Source organism: Caretta caretta, chromosome 5 (assembly GCF_965140235.1).
Source record: "Caretta caretta isolate rCarCar2 chromosome 5, rCarCar1.hap1, whole genome shotgun sequence".
Lineage (NCBI taxonomy): Eukaryota > Metazoa > Chordata > Testudines > Cheloniidae > Caretta > Caretta caretta.
Window position 1 is genome coordinate 33,570,683 of NC_134210.1, and position 23,827 is coordinate 33,594,509.

Sequence of the window (23,827 nt, forward strand, 5' to 3'; positions counted from 1 at the left end):
GGTACTGATATGAGATTTCTAAAAATAGCTATAGCACTTGACCCAAGGTTTAAAACTCTAAAGTGCCGTGCAAAATCTGTGAGGAACGAGGCTTGGAGCATACTTTCAGAAGTCTTAAAAGAGCAACACTCTGACACGGAAACTACAGAACCTGAACCACCCAAAAAGAAAATCAACCTTCTGCTGGTGGCATCTGACTCAGAGGATGAATCTTCTACTTACTCATCTGTACTAACGGAAGTTACTAGATCGCAGGCCCTGGTTCTCATGGGAGACTTTAATCACCCTGATATCTGCTGGGAGAGCAATACAGCGGTGCACAGACAATCCAGGAAGTTTTCGGAAAGTGTAGGGGACAATTTCCTGGTGCAAGGGCTGGAGGAACCAACTAGGGGTAGAGCTGTTCCTGACCTGCTGCTCACAAACCGGGAAGAATTAGTAGGGGAAGCTAAAGTGGATGGGAACCTGGGAGGCACTGACTATGAGATGGTCGAGTTCAGGATCCTGACATAGGGAAGAAAGGAGAGCAGCAGAATACGGACCCTGGACTTCAGAAAAGCAGACTTTGACAACCTCAGGGAACTGATGGGCAGGATCCCCTGGGAGAATAACATGAGGGGGAAAGGAGTCCAGGAGAGCTGGCTGTATTTTAAAGAATTCTTATTGAGGTTACAGGGACAAACCATCCCGATGTGTAGAAAGAATAGTAAATATGGCAGGCGACCAGCTTGGCTTAACAGTGAAATCCTTGCTGATCTTAAACACAAAAAAGAAGCTTACAAGAAGTGGAAGATTGGACAAATGACCAGGGAAGAATATAAAAATATTGCTGAGGCATACAGGAGTGAAATCAGGAAGGCCAAATCACATTTGGAGTTGCAGCTAGCAAGAGATGTTAAGAGTAACAAGAAGGGTTTCTTCAGGTATGTTAGCAACAAGAAGAAAGTCAAGGAAAGTGTGGGCCCCTTACTGAATGAGGGAGGCAACCTAGTGACAGAGGATGTGGAAAAAGCTAATGTACTCAATGCTTTTTTTGCCTCTGTCTTCACAAAAAAGGTCAGCTCCCACACTACTGCACTGGGCAGCACAGCATGGGGAGGAGGTGACCAGCCCTCTGTGGAGAAAGAAGTGGTTCGGGACTATTTAGAAAAGCTGGACGAGCACAAGTCCATGGGGCCTGTCATAAATATAAAGGGAAGGGTAAACCCCTTTGAAATCCCTCCTGGCCAGGGGAAAGCTCCTCTCACCTGTAAAGGGTTAAGAAGCTAAAGGTAACCTCGCTGGCACCTGACTAAAATGACCAATGAGGAGACAAGATACTTTCAAAAGCTGGGAGGAGGGAGAGAAACAAAGGGTCTGTGTGTCTGTCTATATGCTGGTCTTTGTCGGGGATAGACCAGGAATGGAGTCTTAGAATTTTTAGTAAGTAATCTAGCTAGGTATGTGTTAGATTATGATTTCTTTAAATGGCTGAGAAAAGAATTGTGCTGAATAGAATAACTATTTCTGTCTGTGTATCTTTTTTGTAACTTAAGGTTTTGCCTAGAGGGGTTCTCTATGTTTTTGAATCTAATTACCCTGTAAGATATCTACCATCCTGATTTTACAGGGGGGATTTCTTCATTTCTATTTACTTCTATTTTTATTAAAAGTCTTCTTGTAAGAAACTGAATGCTTTTTCATTGTTCTCAGATCCAAGGGTTTGGGTCTGTGGTCACCTATGCAAATTGGTGAGGCTTTTTATCCAACATTTCCCAGGAAAGGGGGGGTGCAAGTGTTGGGAGGATTGTTCATTGTTCTTAAGATCCAAGGGTCTGGGTCTGTAGTCACCTAGGCAAATTGGTGAGGCTTTTTACCAAACCTTGTCCAGGAAGTGGGGTGCAAGGTTTTGGGAAGTATTTTGGGGGGAAGGACGCGTCCAAACAGCTCTTCCCCAGTAACCAGTATTAGTTTGGTGGTGGTAGCGGCCAGTCCAAGGACAACGGGTGGAATATTTTGTACCTTGGGGAAGTTTTGACCTAAGCTGGTGAAGATAAGCTTAGGAGGTTTTTCATGCAGGTCCCCACATCTGTACCCTAGAGTTCAGAGTGGGGGAGGAACCTTGACAGGGCCGGATGCACTGCATCTGAGAGTGCTAAAGGAGTTGGTGGATGTGATTGCAGAGCCATTGGCCATTATCTTTGAAAAATCATGGAGATCGTGGGAGGTCCCGGATGACTGGAAAAAGGCTAATGTAGTGCCCATCTTTAAAAAAGGGAAGGAGGAGGATCCGGGGAACTACAGGCCAGTCAGTCTCACCTCAGTCCCTGAAAAAATCATGGAGCAGGTCCTCAAGGAATCAATTCTGATTGATTAGAGTACTTAGAGTATACAGCATTTATATATATATAAAATAAGCTTAAGCTTTGAATTAAAAATACAAAGAAACTGATACTAGAATGGCTCTTCATGCTGAAAAAACAGGAAACTTTCATGCACTATTTCCAGCTCCCAAAATTTTATCACAGGTCTTATGATATTTGGTATCTTATAGCTCCAGCTCCTGGAGTCATTTGATTATGTGAGAAGCTCAGCTTTCATTTCAGAAATACATTTCTGGCCCACTTAGTTGCAGGTCAAAACTTAAAAATGCAAACACGTAAGGCTCAAAAAGCACAAGGCAAATAAAAACAACCCAACATTTATGATTTTTATGTCAGCCTCATTGTTTTGGATCTCATTTATGTTTTTTGAATGTCTGGTACTCAAAATACTTTGCAAAGCAGTTTGTTACTCAAAGGACAGGTAGCATTCTATTAGCTCAGACTGTATCTGTTAACTTTTCTTCCCAAGTAGTCAGGAAGGACAACATGCGTCACAGAATTTGTGCTGATGCATTCACCTAAGAAGCTTAACAAGCAACAAAATAATAGTGTGTCTTCAGTCTCTTTCTTAATTTAAATGATCCTTGTAGTGCAACTCATAAACTTGGGAAAAAAGTCTTCCAGCTGAAGATGTAACAATGCCATAGCCTTTATCAGATCTATGCTAAACAGAGTCTTGCAAAAATAATGTCCTTGCATACACTGCTTATGGATTTCTATGTTTCCATGCTATTTTTCACTTCATTTGATTATATTGTGACATAACTCAGAAATGTCAAGATTTTAAAATATTATTTTATTCAAAATATATTGAATATTTAACATCACAAACATAAATAAAATACACACATCCAATTGTATTTGGCAGGAAATATGCAATTTGACTTGAAAAATCAATTTTAATCTTGGTCCAGATTCTTATCTCATTTCTACCTTGTACAGGAGATAAGAATATGAGTCTTTATTGGGTTTGTAAAAGAGTGTCCACAACTCCTCCATTCCCAACCAACTGTATTGGCTCCTATTACATTTTATGATCCTGTTCAGAACTGTCCATTTTGACAGGGACAATTTCTGTATAATATAATTATTAATAATAATTAATTGCATTTTGTCTTTTGTTCCCCCTCTTGTAAAAATTGTATTCAGGAGAGGAAATGAAAATGAGATCAAGAAGCTCAGCACAACAAGAAGATTCAAACTAAAGGTGGGCCCAAGCTTCACATTTTGGATCTTGACCTAAACTTCAATTCCACTCCCATCAAAATTTCACGGGTGTTTGGAATGAATGGGAGGGGAAAGTTGTACTCCTCTCTAATTAAAACATATGCATTACTGCAATATGAGAAATGTAACTGAGCATTATATATCATAAGGCTTTTAATATTCAGAAATTGTGCTCAAGAATAGGAGTCTGACTGCTGAGGATTCCAAATTTCCATATGGGTACAAAAGAACTTTGGGCTATAGAGCCTTTCACCTGTAGGTCACCAGTTCAAATCCAGCTCCCATTGTAGTGAATATATTTTATGATGTTTGAATTATGTGTTGATTATGCTGTGCATTTCAACAATTATTGAAAAGGGGTAGTGTGATGGGCTGTTCATGCCACACTAGCCTAAGAAGAGGTTAATGAGGCTGCAAAGGAACCAGTGAACTGGATAGGCCACAGCTGAGGGGAATTAGGTGGTCTAAGTAACCCCTGAATGATAATGGAGCCCAGCTGAGAAGAAACAGCCAGGGCTAGTATAAAGCCAGAAGGCTGCAATAAAGAAACCTTGAGTCAGTCCCTAGACATTAGAGAAAAGAACCAACCAACAAATGGGATAGGGAGTAGGATAAAGCTCAGGGAAATGGCAGCTAGGTTTAAGATGGTGCAAGCCTTGCCTGCTGATTAGAGAGTACCTGAGCTGGAACCCAGGGTAAAGGGGCTCCCCTGACACCAACTGGGGAAAGTGTTACTGTTGGGGCAATGAATGTGAAGACTGTCTGAGACGGTTTGTACCGAAAGACTTTGATGCCCTGGAAAAGGGTAAATGCATAGTGACCTGGCTGGAGACCCAAGTCACAAAGAGACAGCATCCTGAGTTGTGCAGTGGGATAGGGAGGCAGCATGAATGAGCTACAGAAGAAGCATCAGACCTGTCAGGTGCTAGTCCCAGAGCAGTGAGTGGACCCATGACAGTTGGAATCCAGTGTTGCTATTAGTGTTTTGATAAACAGGATACCAAGGTATTGTAGGCTGTCTGTCTCCACTCTGGACCATCCACAACACTCAAAATTATGTTCCTTACCCAATGTTCTGGGCACCTCTCTCTTGCTTTACACTGGCATCTCCTCTTCTGTATGAAATTCAGAATTCTTCTTTCTACTTTCAAGTTGCTATGGTACCTAATTCCTACCTATAGCTTTACCATTATTTCCTTCTACAGCCTCTGCTTCCTCAGCCTTTTGGAGCCTGCTCTTTGTCTGCTTCTATCTTTTTGCATGCTACCTCATACTATGTCTGGAAGAGCCTCTCAGTTAGTGTACCTAAAGCTCATTAAACCCACACGTGCTATGATTAATTCCACCTACACTAATCAGCTGTCTTTGTTACATTATACTGCATTAAGCCAGGTTCTGCCTTTTTGACTGTAAGCTTCTCAGGTTAGGGAACCCGCTATTTGTTTTAAGAACTCTGTATACTAATGACACCTTTATAAATAATACATAGGAATGCAAAACGAACTTGTAGTCTCAGATTCACAGGGGAGAAAACAGACAAATAGAATAATTTGGATAGAGGTGGTCTATAGGAACCTGTACTTGGTCTGGGGGGACTGTATATCCACATACAATATACTGCCCTAGGTACTATTAAATAATCAATATTTATCATTACATTACCTCACAAAAACTACCACTGCAGGACAGCTATGGTTAGCAATAACTGGCACACTTCTTGGCAGCATTAACAGACAGGTCAGGGCTAAAAGGCTTAGTCCAACAAAGAACTTAAGTACATGCTTCAGTTTAAGCCCCTGAGGAGTCCCATTGATTTCAGTTGAACTCCTCAGATGCTTAAAGCTGAGCATGTTGCTTCAGTGCATCACTGAACTGGGGCCAGAGAGTTCAGCAACTTGCAGGGCTAATTAAACTCTTTGGGGGATATGGTTATATCTTTGCTTCTGTCTGGATGCACCCTTGGGGGAACATATATTTTCCTTTTTCTCCTATAGTAAGGGATGGCCATCAATATCTGTCAGTCTCTATGCAAGTACTTGGCTTTGCATTCTCTCAGTGAGACCAACTGAATATTTTCTTGACATTATGAGGTGGCCAGTCTGAGGTTTCTGTGGCGTATGACAAACTGCATTAAAATTACAAACGATCCCTCTATGTTATAAGGGTTTTCCCGGTCCTGATTGCAGAGTAGGGAGTCTGTAGGGAAGTGTGTCATGTAGGTCTTATGCAGTCAGTCTGCAAAGAGCCATCCTAAAGCAAGGTGGGGTAAGTTGTGCCCCTCTGCCTTAAGGAGCAAGCCTGCTTTCTTTCTCTCTGTTTTTGGTTCTTGTGTATTAAGGTTTTGGATCTCAGGAAATAAACTGTTACATTTCAATCTTCTAGAAAAATAACTTAAGGAATACTGACAGGTTTCAGAGTAACAGCCGTGTTAGTCTGTATTCGCAAAAAGAAAAGGAGTACTTGTGGCACCTTAGAGACTAACCAATTTATTTGAGCATGAGCTTTCGTGAGCTACAGCTCACTTCATCGGATGCATACCGTGGAAACTGCAGCAGACTTTATATATACACAGAGAATATGAAACAATACCTCCTCCCACCCCACTGTCCTGCTGGTAATAGCTTATCTAAAGTGATCATCAGGTGGGCCATTTCCAGCACAAATCCAGGTTTTCTCACCCTCCACCCCCCCACACAAATTCACTCTCCTGCTGGTGCTAGCCCATCCAAAGTGACAACTCTTTACATAATCAAGTCGGGCTATTTCCTGCACAAATCCAGGTTTTCTCACATCCGCCCTACCCCCATACACACACAAACTCACTCTCCTGCTGGTAATAGCTCATCCAAACTGACCACTCTCCAAGTTTAAATCCAAGTTAAACCAGAACATCTGGGGGGGGGGGTAGGAAAAAACAAGAGGAAACAGGCTACCTTGCATAATGACTTAGCCACTCCCAGTCTCTATTTAAGCCTAAATTAATAGTATCCAATTTGCAAATGAATTCCAATTCAGCAGTTTCTCGCTGGAGTCTGGATTTGAAGTTTTTTTGTTTTAAGATAGCGACCTTCATGTCTGTGATTGCGTGACCAGAGAGATTGAAGTGTTCTCCGACTGGTTTATGAATGTGATAATTCTTGACATCTGATTTGTGTCCATTTATTCTTTTACGTAGAGACTGTCCAGTTTGACCAATGTACATGGCAGAGGGGCATTGCTGGCACATGATGGCATATATCACATTGGTGGATGTGCAGGTGAACGAGCCTCTGATAGTGTGGCTGATGTTATTAGGCCCTGTGATGGTGTCCCCTGAATAGATATGTGGGCACAATTGGCAACGGGCTTTGTTGCAAGGATAAGTTCCTGGGTTAGTGGTTCTGTTGTGTGGTATGTGGTTGTTGGTGAGTATTTGCTTCAGGTTGCGGGGCTGTCTGTAGGCAAGGACTGGCCTGTCTCCCAAGACTTGTGAGAGTGTTGGGTCATCCTTTAGGATAGGTTGTAGATCCTTAATAATGCGTTGGAGGGGTTTTAGTTTGGGGCTGAAGGTGACCGCTAGTGGCGTTCTGTTATTTTCTTTGTTAGGCCTGTCCTGTAGTAGGTAACTTCTGGGAACTCTTCTGGCTCTATCAATCTGTTTCTTTACTTCTGCAGGTGGGTATTGTAGTTGTAAGAAAGCTTGACAGAGATCTTGTAGGTGTTTGTCTCTGTCTGAGGGGTTGGAGCAAATGCGGTTGTATCGCAGAGCTTGGCTGTAGACGATGGATCGTGTGGTGTGGTCAGGGTGAAAGCTGGAGGCATGCAGGTAGGAATAGCGGTCAGTAGGTTTCCGGTATAGGGTGGTGTTTATGTGACCATTGTTTATTAGCACTGTAGTGTCCAGGAAGTGGATCTCTTGTGTGGACTGGACCAGGCTGAGGTTGGTGGTGGGATGGAAATTGTTGAAATCATGGTGGAATTCCTCAAGGGCTTCTTTTCCATGGGTCCAGATGATGAAGATGTCATCAATATAGCGCAAGTAGAGTAGGGGCTTTAGGGGACGAGAGCTGAGGAAGCGTTGTTCTAAATCAGCCATAAAAATGTTGGCATACTGTGGGGCCATGCGGGTACCTATAGCAGTGCCGCTGATCTGAAGGTATACATTGTCCCCAAATGTGAAATAGTTATGGATAAGGACAAAGTCACAAAGTTCAGCCACCAGGTTAGCCGTGACATTATCAGAGATAGTGTTCTTGACGGCTTGTAGTCCATCTTTGTGTGGAATGTTGGTGTAGAGGGCTTCTACATCCATAGTAGCCAGGATGGTGTTATCAGGAAGATCACCGATGGATTGAAGTTTCCTCAGGAAGTCAGTGGTGTCTCGAAGGTAGCTGGGAGTGCTGGTAGCGTAGGGCCTGAGGAGGGAGTCTACATAGCCAGACAATCCTGCTGTCAGGGTGCCAATGCCTGAGATGATGGGGCGCCCAGGATTTCCAGGTTTATGGATCTTGGGTAGAAGATAGAATATCCCAGGTCGGGGTTCCAGGGGTGTGTCTGTGCGGATTTGATCTTGTGCTTTTTCAGGAAGTTTCTTGAGCAAATGCTGTAGTTGCTTTTGGTAACTCTCAGTGGGATCATAGGGTAATGGCTTGTAGAAACTCGTGTTGGAGAGCTGCCGAGCAGCCTCTTGTTCATATTCCGACCTATTCATGATGACAACAGCACCTCCTTTGTCAGCCTTTTTGATTATGATGTCAGAGTTGTTTCTGAGGCTGTGGATGGCATTGTGTTCCGCATGGCTGAGGTTATGGGGCAAGTGATGCTGCTTTTCCACAATTTCAGCCCGTGCACGTCGGCGGAAGCACTCTATGTAGAAGTCCAGTCTGCTGTTTCGACCTTCAGGAGGAGTCCATCTAGAATCCCTCTTTCTGTAGTGTTGGTAGGGAGACCTCTGTGGATTAGTATGTTGTTCAGAGGTATTTTGGAAATATTCCTTGAGTCGGAGACGTCAAAAATAGGATTCTAGGTCACCACAGAACTGTATCATGTTCGTGGGGGTGGAGGGGCAGAAGGAGAGGCCCCGAGATAGAACAGCTGCTTCTGCTGGGCTGAGAGTATAGTTGGATAGGTTAACAATATTGCTAGGTGGGTTGAGGGAACCATTGCTGTGGCCCCTTGTAGCATGTAGTAGTTTAGAAAGTTTAGTGTCCTTTTTCTTCTGTAGAGAAGCAAAGTGTGCGTTGTAAATGGCTTGTCTAGTTTTAGTAAAATCCAGCCACGAGGAAGTTTGTGTGGAAGGTTGTTTTTTTATGAGAGTATCTTAAAACAAAAAAACTTCAAATCCAGACTCCAGCGAGAAACTGCTGAATTGGAATTCATTTGCAAATTGGATACTATTAATTTAGGCTTAAATAGAGACTGGGAGTGGCTAAGTCATTATGCAAGGTAGCCTGTTTCCTCTTGTTTTTTCCTACCCGCCCCCCCAGATGTTCTGGTTTAACTTGGATTTAAACTTGGAGAGTGGTCAGTTTGGATGAGCTATTACCAGCAGGAGAGTGAGTTTGTGTGTGTATGGGGGTAGGGCGGATGTGAGAAAACCTGGATTTGTGCAGGAAATAGCCCGACTTGATTATGTAAAGAGTTGTCACTTTGGATGGGCTAGCACCAGCAGGAGAGTGAATTTGTGTGGGGGGGTGGAGGGTGAGAAAACCTGGATTTGTGCTGGAAATGGCCCACCTGATGATCACTTTAGATAAGCTATTACCAGCAGGACAGTGGGGTGGGAGGAGGTATTGTTTCATATTCTCTGTGTATATATAAAGTCTGCTGCAGTTTCCACGGTATGCATCCGATGAAGTGAGCTGTAGCTCACGAAAGCTCATGCTCAAATAAATTGGTTAGTCTCTAAGGTGCCACAAGTACTCCTTTTCTTTTTAAGGAATACTCACTTCTTGGTTTGTATGCTGTGAAGATAAGCGTTCTAGACCTTGTTATTTAAGGTTGAACACAGGAAATAAAACCGCAGCCCCATTTCCATATACAAGTGAATTTTTTTAGTATTTGCTCTAAAGGACATCAAAGCAATGAATATAAGGGAAAGGATTCAGTTAATTAAATATTCCATATATCTGCAAGATGTGGATGATGCAGTGAACTGGACGTACACATCATAGGCACTGCCAATGTAGCATTTACTGGAGTCCTTATTCTTCCTGGGACTTTCCCCATTTATGCATTTTATTCTTATTAATGTTAAGAATAATTTGGATGGGGACGTTATATAGGGGGCCAATGCTTGGTCAGGGTGGCTGCATGTGTATATGCACATACAATACACAGTACATGAGGTATTATTAAATAATAATTATATACACATGCTAAAGTAGGAGAATATTTGTCTTACGCAAAAATTTGTTCTGAGGTTGCATCCATAAATTCAGTAGTAATGGGGTTCTTCAGTCCCCCGCATGGTATGAAGCGGAGTCAAAAGTTTTTGATTGGCTGAGCTGACTCTCTAGATAACTCCTCCCATTGAAGAGTCCTTCCTGAGGGTCACTTCCAAAGATGATGATAATAGTATCTGAATGAAAAACTCTTTCAAAATATATTAACAATAAGAGATAAAATTGCCCAACACTAAGTAGTAGTAACTGTCCACCCTCGTTGGGGGGGGGGGACGGGGAGAAGCATAACAGGTTGTTGCCCTACAGATTTTGTTCATATGGTACACTGGACCTGTCTGCACATGAAGCTGGCATTGCCCTCATGGAAAGGGGTTTAATCTTGAATAGAAGTGTTTTCCCCTTGACATTATGTGCCTCAGAAACTCCCCACCTAATATCCTGCTAAGGAGGACCTGGAAACTTTCAGTTCATTAGCCCTGTGGTACATTAGAATAAACAAAGCAGAGGTTTTTCTGAAGGGCTTTGTTCTCTTAACATGGATCTTAATTGCCCTCTGTTAATTTAAGGTGTGTCATCCCCTTTTTTTGGATTATCTGGATTTGAGCAAAAGAAGGGGAGCAACATTTCCTGGGACCGTTTGAAGAAAGAATTTCTTAGGAATGAATGAAGTCTGTCTGTAGTACAGCCTGTCATTATGGAGAAAACAGCTTCGAGGGAGGAGAATTCTGAGACCCTTAGTGCAGCTGTTATGGCCACTAAAAAAAATCAGGACATATAGGAACACTTCAGAAAGGAGTTCAAAAAGTGGAACCAAGAATGCATTCAATACTATGGAAAGATCCCATAGGGCTACCCTGTGAATAGGCAGAAATCTGATTAGGGGAATAGCTTTGAACAATTTTTTGACATGAGGGTGATGGAAGGAGGAAGATTGACTGTCAGCTGCCAGAACTGATATTACTGAGATGATGTGTGTGTTGTACTGTAGCCCCATAGACAGACCTGCCAGTAAGAATTCTAGAAGCAATCTGACAGAGGCTGCTCCTGCAGTGTATCATCTTGATGTGCACCAGGAATCAAATCTCCATATTATTGTATACCAAGACTCAGTGGAAAACATTTTGGAATTCAGTAAGGTTGATTTCACATCTTTGGATTATCTTAGTTTACTTCCATGTAAACTCTCAATAACCAGGCAGTCAGCTTCAGAGATAGAACAGATGGCCCTGATATAGTAGATATGGTGTGGGTAGTGGGGAAGTTGCAGACATCTCCACAATGTCTGAAAATGAGGGACTTTCGGCCAGTGCGGTGCAATCAGTATGACTGTATCCTCTTGTCTGCATGTGTATTGGATAGTGCATGTTACCACAGGGAAAAAGGAGACAGTGTACATAGCAGAACCCTTTGCCATATCTAGGAGAAGGCATCTATTCCCCATGCCTGATAATCTCTCCTCCTGGCATAGCAGTTGTTCATTTTGGGAGTTGGAGGAGTTATCTGGAGAGTCAGCCCAGCAAATCAAAATCATCTGACTCTGCCTCATACAGTATGGGGGACTGAAGAACCGCATCACTACTAAAATTATGGACCCCCGCCAGTACCCCCACAATGAAAAGTGACATGTACAATGTTGTTTGCTATTTCCCAATCTAAATATAGATATACTGCAATTAATACAATACAGTGAAATACTGCAGTGTAATAGATGACATTTTAAATGTCATCCATTCTACATGTGGATCATGCCTATGTAAACGGGGGAATAGTCCCGCTATTGTGGGGAACTTTCCTGACTTCTGCACTACCCCAGTGAAGTGGGTTAGCAAAAGGATCTGAGTCCTCGCTCCCACTTCCTTTACCCAGTGGCCTCCCTGCCCTTGAGGACTCCCCTTCCACTCTCCTGTCTGGCAGAGTCCTCGTAACCCCAATAAGGCTGGGCCCAGCATTCCTGGGGGGCTCAACCCCAAACCCTACTGTGGTCACCTAGGACAGGGGCTAGGGTGTCGCCCTCCGGGATGCTCTCTCTGCACAGGGCACTTCTCCGACCCACTGACCATTACATACAATTTAAAGCAAATGCAAGTTATTTAATCAACAATTAATTTTAAAAAGAACAAGGAAAAATGGGAAAGGTTAAAGGAAACACATCACCCCACTCTGTGGCAGGGAACATCACAAACGTCTCTGGAACGTCCGGGCAGTTCACAGTTTGTTCCTGTCAAGGTTCCTCCCCCACTCTGAACGCTAGGGTACAGATGTGGGGACCTGCATGAAAACCTCCTAAGCTTATCTTTACCAGCTTAGGTCAAAACTTCCCCAAGGTACAAAATATTCCACCCTTTGTCCTTGGATTGGCCGCTACCACCACCAAACAAATACTGGTTACTGGGGAAGAGCTGTTTGGAAACATCTTTCCCCCCAAATACTTCCCAAAACCTTGCACCCCACTTCCTGGCCAAGGTTTGGTAAAAAGCCTCACCAATTTGCATAGGTGACCACAAACCCAAACCCTTGGATCTGAAAACAATGAAAAAGCATTCAGTTTTCTTACAAGAATACTTTTAATAGAAATAGGAGTAAATAGAAGTAAAGAAATCCCCTCTGTAAAATCAGGATGGTAGATAACTTACAGGGTAATTAGATTCAAAACATAGAGAATCCCTCTAGGCAAAACCTTAAGTTACAAAAAAGGTACACAGAAAAAAATAGTTATTCTATTCAGCACAATTCTTTTCTCAGCCATTTAAAGAAATCATAATCTAACACATACCTAGCTAGATTACTTACTAAAAGTTCTAAGACTCCATTCCTGTTCTGTCCCCTACAAAAGCAGCATATAGACAGACACAAAGACTTTGTTTCTCTCCCTCCTCCCAGCTTTTGAAAGTATCTTGTCTCCTCATTGGTCATTTTGGTCAGGTGCCAGCGAGGTTACCTTTAGCTTCTTAACCCTTTACAGGTGAGAGGAGTTTTCCTCTGGCCAGGAGGGATTTTAAAGGGGTTTACCCTTCCCTTTATATTTATGACAGTTCCTTGTAAGTCCCAGGCCGCCTTCTCAGGCCCTGGCTGTGCTGCAGGGATGCTGTGGGTTGGACACTTGCTCTGGTGGTGGCCACACGCTTTCAGGCTCTAAGTGATAGGACCCTTCTTCCTAATGTCGCCCCCGCCCTGTTGGGGTTATGATCCAAGCCTAGCCTGCAGAGCCTCTTGGTTAAGACGTCTCCCTGTGCTGGGCCCGCTGCCCAGGGTCCCCCTTGCTCTCCCCAAATGCTCACGACACCCAGCTCCGGACTGCTCCAGCCCCAGCTCCACCGCTCTGTCTCTGTGCTGCTGCTGCTCTGCCTCCAACTCCCTGGGCTGCTTCTTTGGCCCCTCTGCCTCTGGTTGCTGCAGCTCTGCTCCCAGGACAGGTCTGCTCTGCAGGCTGCTTCTATGACTCTGCTCCCAGCACTGACCTGCTTCGTGGGCTGCTTTTCTGGCCCCTCTGGCTCTGATTGCTGCAGCTCTGCTCCCAAGGCAAGTCTGCTCTCTCTGGATCTGGCACAGCTCTGCTCCCCAGCTCAGCTTGCACCCCTGCTTTCTCCTTAGCTCAGCCCCACTCTGTCTGACCCAGCCAATTCCAGCTCACACGGAGGACGGGACCTCCCTGGTCTCCTGACTCCCTGATTAGCCTGCTTGCCCTGTCATTCAGGCTGACCTGGAGCATTGGCTTCTCCCCATTGTTCCTGGGGACTATCAGTGTCAGGGTCCTGATTTTTCCATAGATTCTTCCCCTTTTAATATTGGGAGCTAGCCAACCAAAACACCCCCACTGAATGTTAGTAAGGGGGCAACAGTCTCCTGACACCTACTTTCCTTCTGGTCATACTTGTTCCCAATTTAGCAATGCTCAACACAGACCTGCAGAAGAGTCTCTCTATCACTTTCCAAGGAACGCATTGTTAGGATACAGATATTCAGGCCTGCCTGTAAAGGCCTATACTTTAAGAATGTAGGTATATGTTTATCATTTAGCTAGTAATAGAGGTATACAAGAAAGAATCTGTGTAAGGGCCTTCTCTCACTGTGACAGTCTGAGGCCCTGTTCTTAGGCCAATGCCTTTGGCTAAGCAGCAGAGGCAGCCATAAGCTGGGAAGCGACCGGTCACCTCCTCACATTCCAAACTAGTCAATATGGGGCTGTTAGGAAGGTGATCCGATCTATCACCTCCAGAGAAAGGGAAGAGCCTAGAAGATGTAAAAGGAAATTTAGGTTGATAGTTTTCTGTCTGGTAAGAATTCACTTGTCAATAGACACAGCTGGGAAACCTTAAGTCTTTATAGATGTAGTTGTGAAATCCTCACTTCTGTATTATTTTGTCATTATAGTTCCCACTTTACTATTGTTTGTTTGCATGGTCTCTGTCTGGTTGTATGATTGTTTTTGTCCGCTGTATAATTAATTTTGCTGGGCGTAAACTAATTAAGGTGGTGGGATATAATTGGTTAGCTAATCATGTTACAATATGTTAGGATTGGTTAGGTAAATTTCAGTAGAATGGTTAAGGTATAGCTAAGAATATTACTATATAAATTAGGGGCAAACAGGAAGTAAGTTGGGATTCGAAAATAAGGAAAAAAGAACTTGGATTTAAGCTTGCTGGAAGTTCACTCCAATAAACATCGAATTGTTTGCGCCTTCGGACTTCGGGTATTGTTGCTCTCTGTTCATGCGAGAAGAATCAAGGAAGTGGGAGAGTGAAGAAATACGCTAACATGCATAATTAGAGCAATCAACTTCTGCTGTGTACTCCTGCTGCTGCCTTCAAGATTATGGCAAGCACATGCGTGCATCATCAACCAGAGACTGCCTGGCTCTTGGAATTGTTTGGGTTTTTGTTTTTTTTTAGAATTTCTATGATTGTTGAAGACACATTTAAGACCGAAATCATAACCACATTATGATCATGGCCAGCTGCCTGCTGACGCATTTTCTATGATTGTCAAAGACACCTTTAAGAAAGACCAAGAGAGAGAAACCTCACAATACATTTTTTACATACAAGAGATTTTAGTGGGGGGGGGGAGTGGTGGGGAGGTTGTTAACTTAGGGGCAGACTGCTTCCATAATAAAGCCTCAAACTACAGTATTCCATGATCTGTCTCATTTAGTTTTTAGAACAAATTTTCTCTCCTACAATTATTTTCACTAATGCAGTATCTGTCTGGGGGAGATTTTCAAAGGTGCAAAGGGCAGTTAGGTACCCACAACCCACTGAAAGTCAAATTGACACCCATTCATTCTTTTGAAAATGTCCTTAGACAATTTAACACTTCAAAAACAATCAGGATGTTATAACGCTAATCCAGTTTCAAACTATTTTAAATCTTGGTTCAGTCTTGCATAAATGTGCTGAATTTGTTTTAATATTAAAATCCCAGTATGTGCTGCTGTAGAGATATTGTCCAAAAAAAGGCTCAAGAACTTTCAGCATACGCTGCACTGATGATAGCAGGTTGTCCAGGTGACAGGTTTGTTACAATTAAATGAATCCCAGAATAAGTTCCAGTTTCAATCTCAGAAGCAAAAGTAATCAGCCAATCATGTTACATATCCTACTGCGATCCACAGAGTCTTTGTGTCCGTCACAGCTCTCAATTAATTACACAGGCTTTCTCTTTAGTGCAAGCTGTAGAAACTCCTCCATTGGCGCTCTGGAGTTCTCCAATTCAATTGCAACTGTAAGTGAAGTTAGCAGCCTTTATGTAGTTGAATCCAACATTGGGCTGATTGAGGAAGGAGGAGCCTTGCTGTCATATGGGCTTCAAGGTCTGAGGAGATGTCTCGCTCTTGTCGGCGATGACCCAGATGGAGAGGCTAATGTAGGAGCTGAAGGGGGCTTTGGATCCTTCTCGAGAGACAGGTCAGACACCCTGTTCAGAAACATCCTGTAACAGGCTTACCTCAAAGCAGATAATTGTTGTTGTATCTTGAGAGATCAGTTTCATCTGCAGTTGGCCAGTTTCTCCTAAATTCAACCACACCATCTGATTTGTACAATTATTCCTAATCATCATGTTGGATCACTCTGAATGCATTTATTACTTTTACTTACTCTGATGCTTTGATACTGCAAGCCCTTGTACAGAGCATTGGAGGGGTGTACAAGGCTGTGTATTCCAGCAGAACAACAAGAGGAGGTATATGGGCAGCATAAATCAGATTAAATGTCAGATGTAGTTCTTCAAAGAGTGGTAATAAACCCCATGAGTACTTGCTTCCTTACTTGTGTGTACAGGATAAAAAAAAGGATGGAATTTTGGCACAGAGCATGGATAAGTCTGAAGGGACCTGAGCTTAAGCAGGAACTTAATCATGCTAATGAGTTTCTTAGTGGTCTGTTCCCTTCTATAGCCTTACTTGAGCTACTAGGCAGGATTAACTTGATACTTGGACAGCAGCATTCTTGTGAATGTTCCCTGTCCCATTCATTACATATTTTTATTTTGCATTTATATCTACAATGCTCTGAATCTGCACTGGGTAGAACCAAGCCCTAGCAAACTGATTCATGATGATTCCAGGATTCATGTTAGGTACATTTACACTCAAGCTTCAAGGCTAGTTGTGAAGGTATTAGAATTTGTCACTGGGTATCGATCTGTGAAAACAGGTTTAGGTTCAGTTTAGTTCAAGGTCTGACTGAAGTTTTTCTACAGTGCTTACTTTATCTGAACGAGCCAACCCTGCAGTTTTGGTTAGAGTCTAACCATTAGACATACAATCATTCATTAAACGGTCACATAACAATAAGCAATGCAACCTACTGTTTGCCAGGAATATATTTATTCTAGAAATGTTAGCTATTTAGAGACACAATTATAAGATAATTTACTATATTATAATAGCCTTTATTCCTACTGGCCTTCTCATGTGTCATCCATATGCATAGCTATCCACCAATTGGCACAGTCTCTTTCATACAGGCTTTCTTTAATTCACATAATTTCACCCCAAGATGTACATCTGCTGTTTACTTATTTTGAAGTTGAGTTGTGTATATAACTTATTTACATGATCAACTGAATGTGGTATTCTTCTGGGGGCTGGGAAGGAAAAAAAACACAATAGTTGTGGGAAAAGTGTGCTTGAGATTAATTTACCATGAATAAATGCTTCAGCCTCTACAGATGTCTAACATGCTGTAGAATACCTAGAAAGGTTGCAAGATCTAGCAGCGCATTTTGATTGCAGTGAACTGTATGAAGTATTTTTGATGGCATTGAGTGGGTTAACTTTCAACAGCTTTCCAACTAAGTCAATTGATGATTGACAGAAAGTTAATTGAATGTAGAATTCAAGTCCTATTGTTTTTTGTGGAATACTATCTAAAACAAATCTTCAATTTGCCTAAGGTGTCCTGATATTAACTGTTTGTGAGCACAGAAAACTCTTCAGTAACTGTTTCAGAACGCAATAGTTCTTGAAAGATAAAAAGTACTAGATTGCTTTTGTAGCTTAATGCTCTTGTCTGTTTTCTATGTACTGAACCTTGAAATTTCTGTCTTTGGAGACAGCAGCCAGGTTGCTCTCATCCAAATTCAGATCCAGACTGCCCGAACTTGAGGTGAATTGTGGTGAGTCACATCAGGGGTTACAGACCAATTTAGATATAGCCCTTTTGAATAGGCCTGCCCCCTCGCTGCAGGGATGAAATTCTGGCTCTGTTGAAGTCAATGGCAAATTTTCCATAAGCCTTAATAGGTCCAGAATTTCACCCCACACTTGCCTTTTCATTTGGTTTTTGTTTGCCTGAAGGTGCCACAATGTGAAGAGATTTATACTTTGAAAAGAAAAGTAAGTAAAGCTTTTATGACAACATACACCGACCTATATAAGAGCAGGGACATATTAAATCATAGTCACAATAGACACATGCTCTGGCTACCAGAGTCATGTGGTGGTGATTTCAAAATCTGAGCTTTTATGTAAAACAAAAAATTATATTTCTAGCTTTCATGGATTTAAAGAAAACTTGAAAATGTTATCCAAATGTAACCCATTTAGTGATGTCTACCTGATGTCTTCTGTCTGCAGACAGCCTCCAGCAGAAGGGCAAGCAAATTACAGCTAGGGAGGAAGTAGATTCACACCTACCACTCAAATAGATCAGGCCCTTTGCTCTGGGGATGGATATCTACCACAGTTCTGGGGGTGCACAGTGGGTGGGGAATCCTAACACTGCCAGAACTCTAGAGGTGCCACCCTGTTGCTGGCTTGTGCAGATCCTACCACTGCTGGCACTGGAGAAAGCCATCAGTCTAATCTTGCTGGAGTGATAAATGTGGGAACCCGAGCTTGCATTTATTCACTCCTGTGTAGGAGGTTTTTTTTTAGTGCTGAAATAGACATGCCAGGTAACTGGATTTTATTGTATTTGCACATACAAATTACCATCTGACAGTATTTGACCAAATTATTTTTTTCTCCCATACCATGAATCTAAATTGAATGCATAATTTAGTACTTCTTTTCAGAACAAATAGCCTGGAAAAATTTTATGCACAATTGATGATAATTTGAGTGTGCAACCCATGCTTGGAGATTATTAACTTATTCTTCTATCTAAAGTCTTTGTGCACATTCAAAATGTGCTTTCCAAAAATTGTTGAAGTACACGACACCAAAACACCACCCTCAATAATTTTAACCCCAATGATAGCTTGTCATTGAAAGCTGAAACATGAACAGTTCCAAACATCTAATGCTACATATGAAAGGTAATGCAGAAATTCCAGGAAATAGACAAGCAGCATGAACACCAAATTGCTACACACTGTAGGCAACTGAGAATGAAATGCAGGGAGAGATCACAATCAGCCTGTTGTAGAGTGAATATAAAGTACTGAATTTACAGTTCAATTGCACACTGAATTTTAAGAAAGGTGAAACTAACTTATTACTGTGAAGGGTTGTAATTTATTTTGTAAGTATTCGAATTTTGGTAGTATTAATTACTTTCCTATATAAAAAGTTCAGATAAAGAACTTATCCTACAAGTAACAGAAACTATATTGTATGTAAATTATTTGTTACATATGTAACTGGCTACTGTGGCATTACCTGATTACACATATATAGTTAATTGCATATAGTTATCCAGTAAGATAACCAAACCATCAATGACCTTTTCCTCTCTAGTCTCCATATGATATTATTGAAAGTTCAAACATACTATTCATAGAAATGTGTATTTAATGCAAATATTATTAGATATGATTTATTTAGTACCACAGATGTGTGTATATGCTTCACAGCTATAGAATGCATGTTTCTTGGTTACCCAGTTTCGCACATAAGGAGGCACATATATTTTAGGCTAACATCTAGCAGGTAACATTTGAAAATGGATACCCCATAATGGTAGCTTATACACACACACAAGCAGCCCATAGTGATGTAAATGGATTAATAGATGCATGTTTATCAGGAAAACAGATTAAATTTTTATACCAGACTGTTTCCCTGAATTCAGTTGAAACCTGCAAAAATATAATATATGGGGATATTGATGGAAGCTAAACTACAAGTGTGCACAGAGATGAAAAGAGGCCCCTTAAAAGGAACAAAATTATTTAAACAGTCCTGTTTTCCTGTGAGAGCAAAAGCATCATACCATTCTCTTAATTAAAATCTTTAAGATGAAGCGGATTTTGCAGTGGAAGGAAAAGATGCAAGAAGTTATTTTATGAAATTGTTTAGAATTGTTTTCTGCATGCTAAACAGGAAAATACATATAATAGCATGAAGCCTTGTTAAACAAATAACTGATAAATCAATGAAACTGCTAAAAGAATAAATTCTCTATGAACCAAGGATATGTATTTAATAGTACAGTTTTGCAGAGTATGTATTTCAGCACTGATGCATTACATAAGAGGATTTGACAAGGTTACAATTTGTATTAATAATGGAAATTCTTTACAAGAATTAACCTTCTATAAAGACTATAAAGAATGATAGATATTCAAATATTCTCAAATGAGTATTTGAATTGAAAATTCCTATTCATTCTTGCCCCCCAACAGAACTTCCATCCTGCATTCCAATGTGTCATACACACAATTGAATTCTTAACAGCTGCCATTCAAAGGAGCTGTACAAGACCATTTGAAAGTAATATTTTGCTCTGTGTGACATCTCATTTTTTCCCCTCAGAAATCATAATTTTTTTACACACCTAGTAGTCTTCTTAACAGGAAACCAGCTCCGCCTGTCATTTTGATTGGGGAGGAACCTTGTTTTCCAGGTCACTGGCTTGAATCCTGGAGACAAGATATTCATGAGGGACCTGTGTGGGGAATTTACATCTCAGTGCAGAGTTTTCCTCTCCATTTGTCATCATGCCAGGTCAGTGAGCTGCTCTCTTGTCAGAGGGAAGATAATGCCTGCTGCATTGCCTCCTGCTTATTACGCACTCAGTGCATCTGACCTTCTTGTGAGACCCCCAAAGCATTCTGATTTTTGGCATCCCTCATATCCTAACTCAAGCCCCATTTTAAAATGAACCCTGCAATCTAAAATGTGACTTTGGAAAACACTACTTTTTTCAACTACTTCTGTCATTGTTAGATTTCTAGCACTATGGAGAATTTTATTTTATTTTATTTATTTTATTTTCATTATTCTATAAGAGTACACCACCCACTTACTCACAGTTTGGGAGAAAAACAGATTATTATTTGTTAATCACTAACACTGTCTTTATCAAATAATCACTAGAACTAATAAATAACCAGTATTTCCAATTATTGATCTATTTTTACTATCTCTACTGTAGTTTAGAAAAGACAATGGCAAACATTTTGTTTGAGCAAGCTAATATTTGAGAAACATACACATCAGGTATTCTTTAGGATTGTATCAACTATTATGTCATTACAAACTCATTAAATGTACAGCATATAGAATGGTAACAGCTGTTCTGTACTTCGTTCTTTAAGGGCCTGATTCAATGCCAATTGAAGACCATGGAAAGATTCCCTTTGACTCCAATTGGTTTTAAAAGTGGCCCTTAGTTCATAAAGAATATCCATATATCATGTGAATTGGTATACATAATACAGCAATCCTGCATTATAGGATTGAAGGTTGTGTGAGCACTTTTAGATTACAAAATCATGTTTATATGCTGCAAAAATTGATTCTAGACTTAAGTGTCTACACTACATGAGAGATCTGTGATTGGAAGGGGTTTATCTGTGTAAACATGCAATAATTCTGTTCATGGGGTTGTTCTTGGAGTGAAACTAAATAAGATGTTCCCTAGTTTGGGATTCTTGTTGATACGTTTGATCAATGAAAATGTTCCAATTAGCTATAAGTGTTTAAGACAAAAAATAAAAGTTTTCCTGCAAAAATATTTATGAAATTATTTTCAGCCATCATTAGCTTTTATAAATCAGGAGTAGTGGTTGGTTGGTTTGCTTTTTGCTTTTTATTTTATTTTCTAATTTTATGATGAAATCTTCATGGCCATATTGCTTATAAGGTAATTAACAACTGTAGTTTCATTCATTGGAAAATATAATGCTTTAACATTCCTGTTGATATCATGTCTCCACTGTAACAGCAACACAATTAGCAACTGACACTTTAGCAGTATAGTGCCATGAAATGGGAATTCACAAGGGGAAAAAATCATTTTTCCCCTATTTGGGGTATTTGTTTTGCATATAATGGCCAATAGGATAAACATATAGATGAGGCAAAGAAGAAAATCTTAAAGAAAACTCTTGGAGTTTTCAAGGGTAAAGCCTGTGCCCAAGTATTTGGTATGGAAATGCAGGGTTGGAAGAATCTTAGTGAGTTGGAGATTGTGCAAAACAAATGTTTAAGGGGAATGTTTAGCTCCCAAAATTATATCCCAGCCGCCTTACTTAAGGCAGAGGTAAGGTAATGTGCTATAAAAGCTTTGGATTTTGGCTGAAATATTAAATTATTGGCTTTGTATTCAGCATATGATTTGGCAGCACCTTCCAAGGTTATGTCTGAAAGAACCACTCAACAAGATACACCCTTTAAAGTTCTCTTGGCTTTTGCAAGTTCACCATTCCCTCCATGCTTTGGGCTTTTCCAAACCTGACATGATAATGGATGTAGGCAAAAGTGTGGAAACCTTAAATAATTTCAGAGCAGAAGATACCTGCAAACAATGGAATATGGCAGTTCATATAACAAATGTCTCCTTGGCTTTCTCATTTAAAGAATATCCATAGTTATGAGAAATATTTGGATATTTTGAACAACAGTATGTTAAGAAGGGCCTTCACAATCTCCGTTTCCAAAATATGCAGACAGCGTATTTCAGTGATGCCCAAACTTTTTCATAGTCACCCTCCCTCACTGGGGCCAGGGCTGGGAGTAGTGTTGCCAGGAGTCCGGATTTCAACCGGAACACCCAGCTGAAAAAAGGGACCCTGGTGGCTCCAGTTAGCACTGCTGACTGAGCCATTAAAAGTCCAGTCAGTGGTGAAGCAGGGCTAAGGCAGGCTTCCTATCTGGTTCTGCATGGCTCCCCGGAAGCAGCGACATGTTCCTCGGCTCCTAGGCAGAGGCGTGACCAGGGGTGCTCTGCGTGCTGCCCCTGCTTGCAGGTACTGGCCCAGCAGCTCCCATTGGCCGTGGTTCTGGGTGGGGGCAACGCACAGAGCTGCCTGGTCACGCCTCCACCTAGGAGCTGAGGGGCTGGTCACTGGTTCCTGGGAGCCACCCAATCCTATAATGCAGTATGCATCTGGCTGGTGTCCACACCCTTCACCCCCTCCTTCACCCCAACCCTCTGCCCCAGCCTTGTGAAAATGAGCAAGTGAGTGAGGGTGGGGAAGAGTGAGTGATGGAGGGAGGGAGGATGGAGTGATTGGGGTGCCAAGGCCGCAGGGAAGGGGCAAAGCCTCGGGGCGGGGAAGTGGCAGAACCTCAGGCAAGGGTGTTCAGTTTTGTTTGATTAGATGTTAAAGATGTAACTGATTTTTATGAAAGGGTTAATCTTGAGTTTTTAGTTTGGTTTTTAAAATATCTGTTTTTGTAGTTGTCTATAATTTATTGTATTATTCATAATGGCCTATGGCTTGGATGCTCGATTATTAAACTTCTAAAGTTAAGCACATAAAAACATGTACTTGGTTTATACCTGTGTTTGTGTGTGTTCTACATATAGTATGGGGGCCTGATTCTATTATCACACCATTTTTATACCAATATTAGTAACGCCTGTTGTTAGGACTAGTAATTTACACTAGGTCTACACAATGCAAGAGAATTTAATTCTTTTGTAGGAGAATCATGCCTTATAAAAAAGCTATGTTGTAATATAAGGTTCCAAAATCATAAATATTGTGCAAATATTTAAACAATAATTGAGACAATTTCAGTTAGTAGACACTACGCCTAGGAGAATGTAGATTTCTGTCTTCCACACACATACTGAAGCCTCTAATTTCCATAGTATAAGAATAATGGTTCTCCTCATCTTATATACTATCATGTAACTCCTACTGTCTGGGAGACCTGTAAGAAGTAAGTCCTAGGCCATTGCATGTCAGTGTGTGTTAGGAATGGAAAATGGTCCTGGTAACAAGTGAGACTTCTTTCTAACTTTTCAGAATTGCTCACACAGGAACCCAGAGCTCACCAACGGTTGCCTTTCCTTCTCAGAAACCCTTTGAAAATGGCTTCTCTGATCCTCCTGGGCACATGGAGTAGTCTTAGCTAAGTGTGGGACCAAAAGAAATACTCTATTTCAATCATAGGATTTCCATTATGTTATCAAGTGAGACCATGAGGTCTGTCCCCATGTTTGTAAAGTGCTG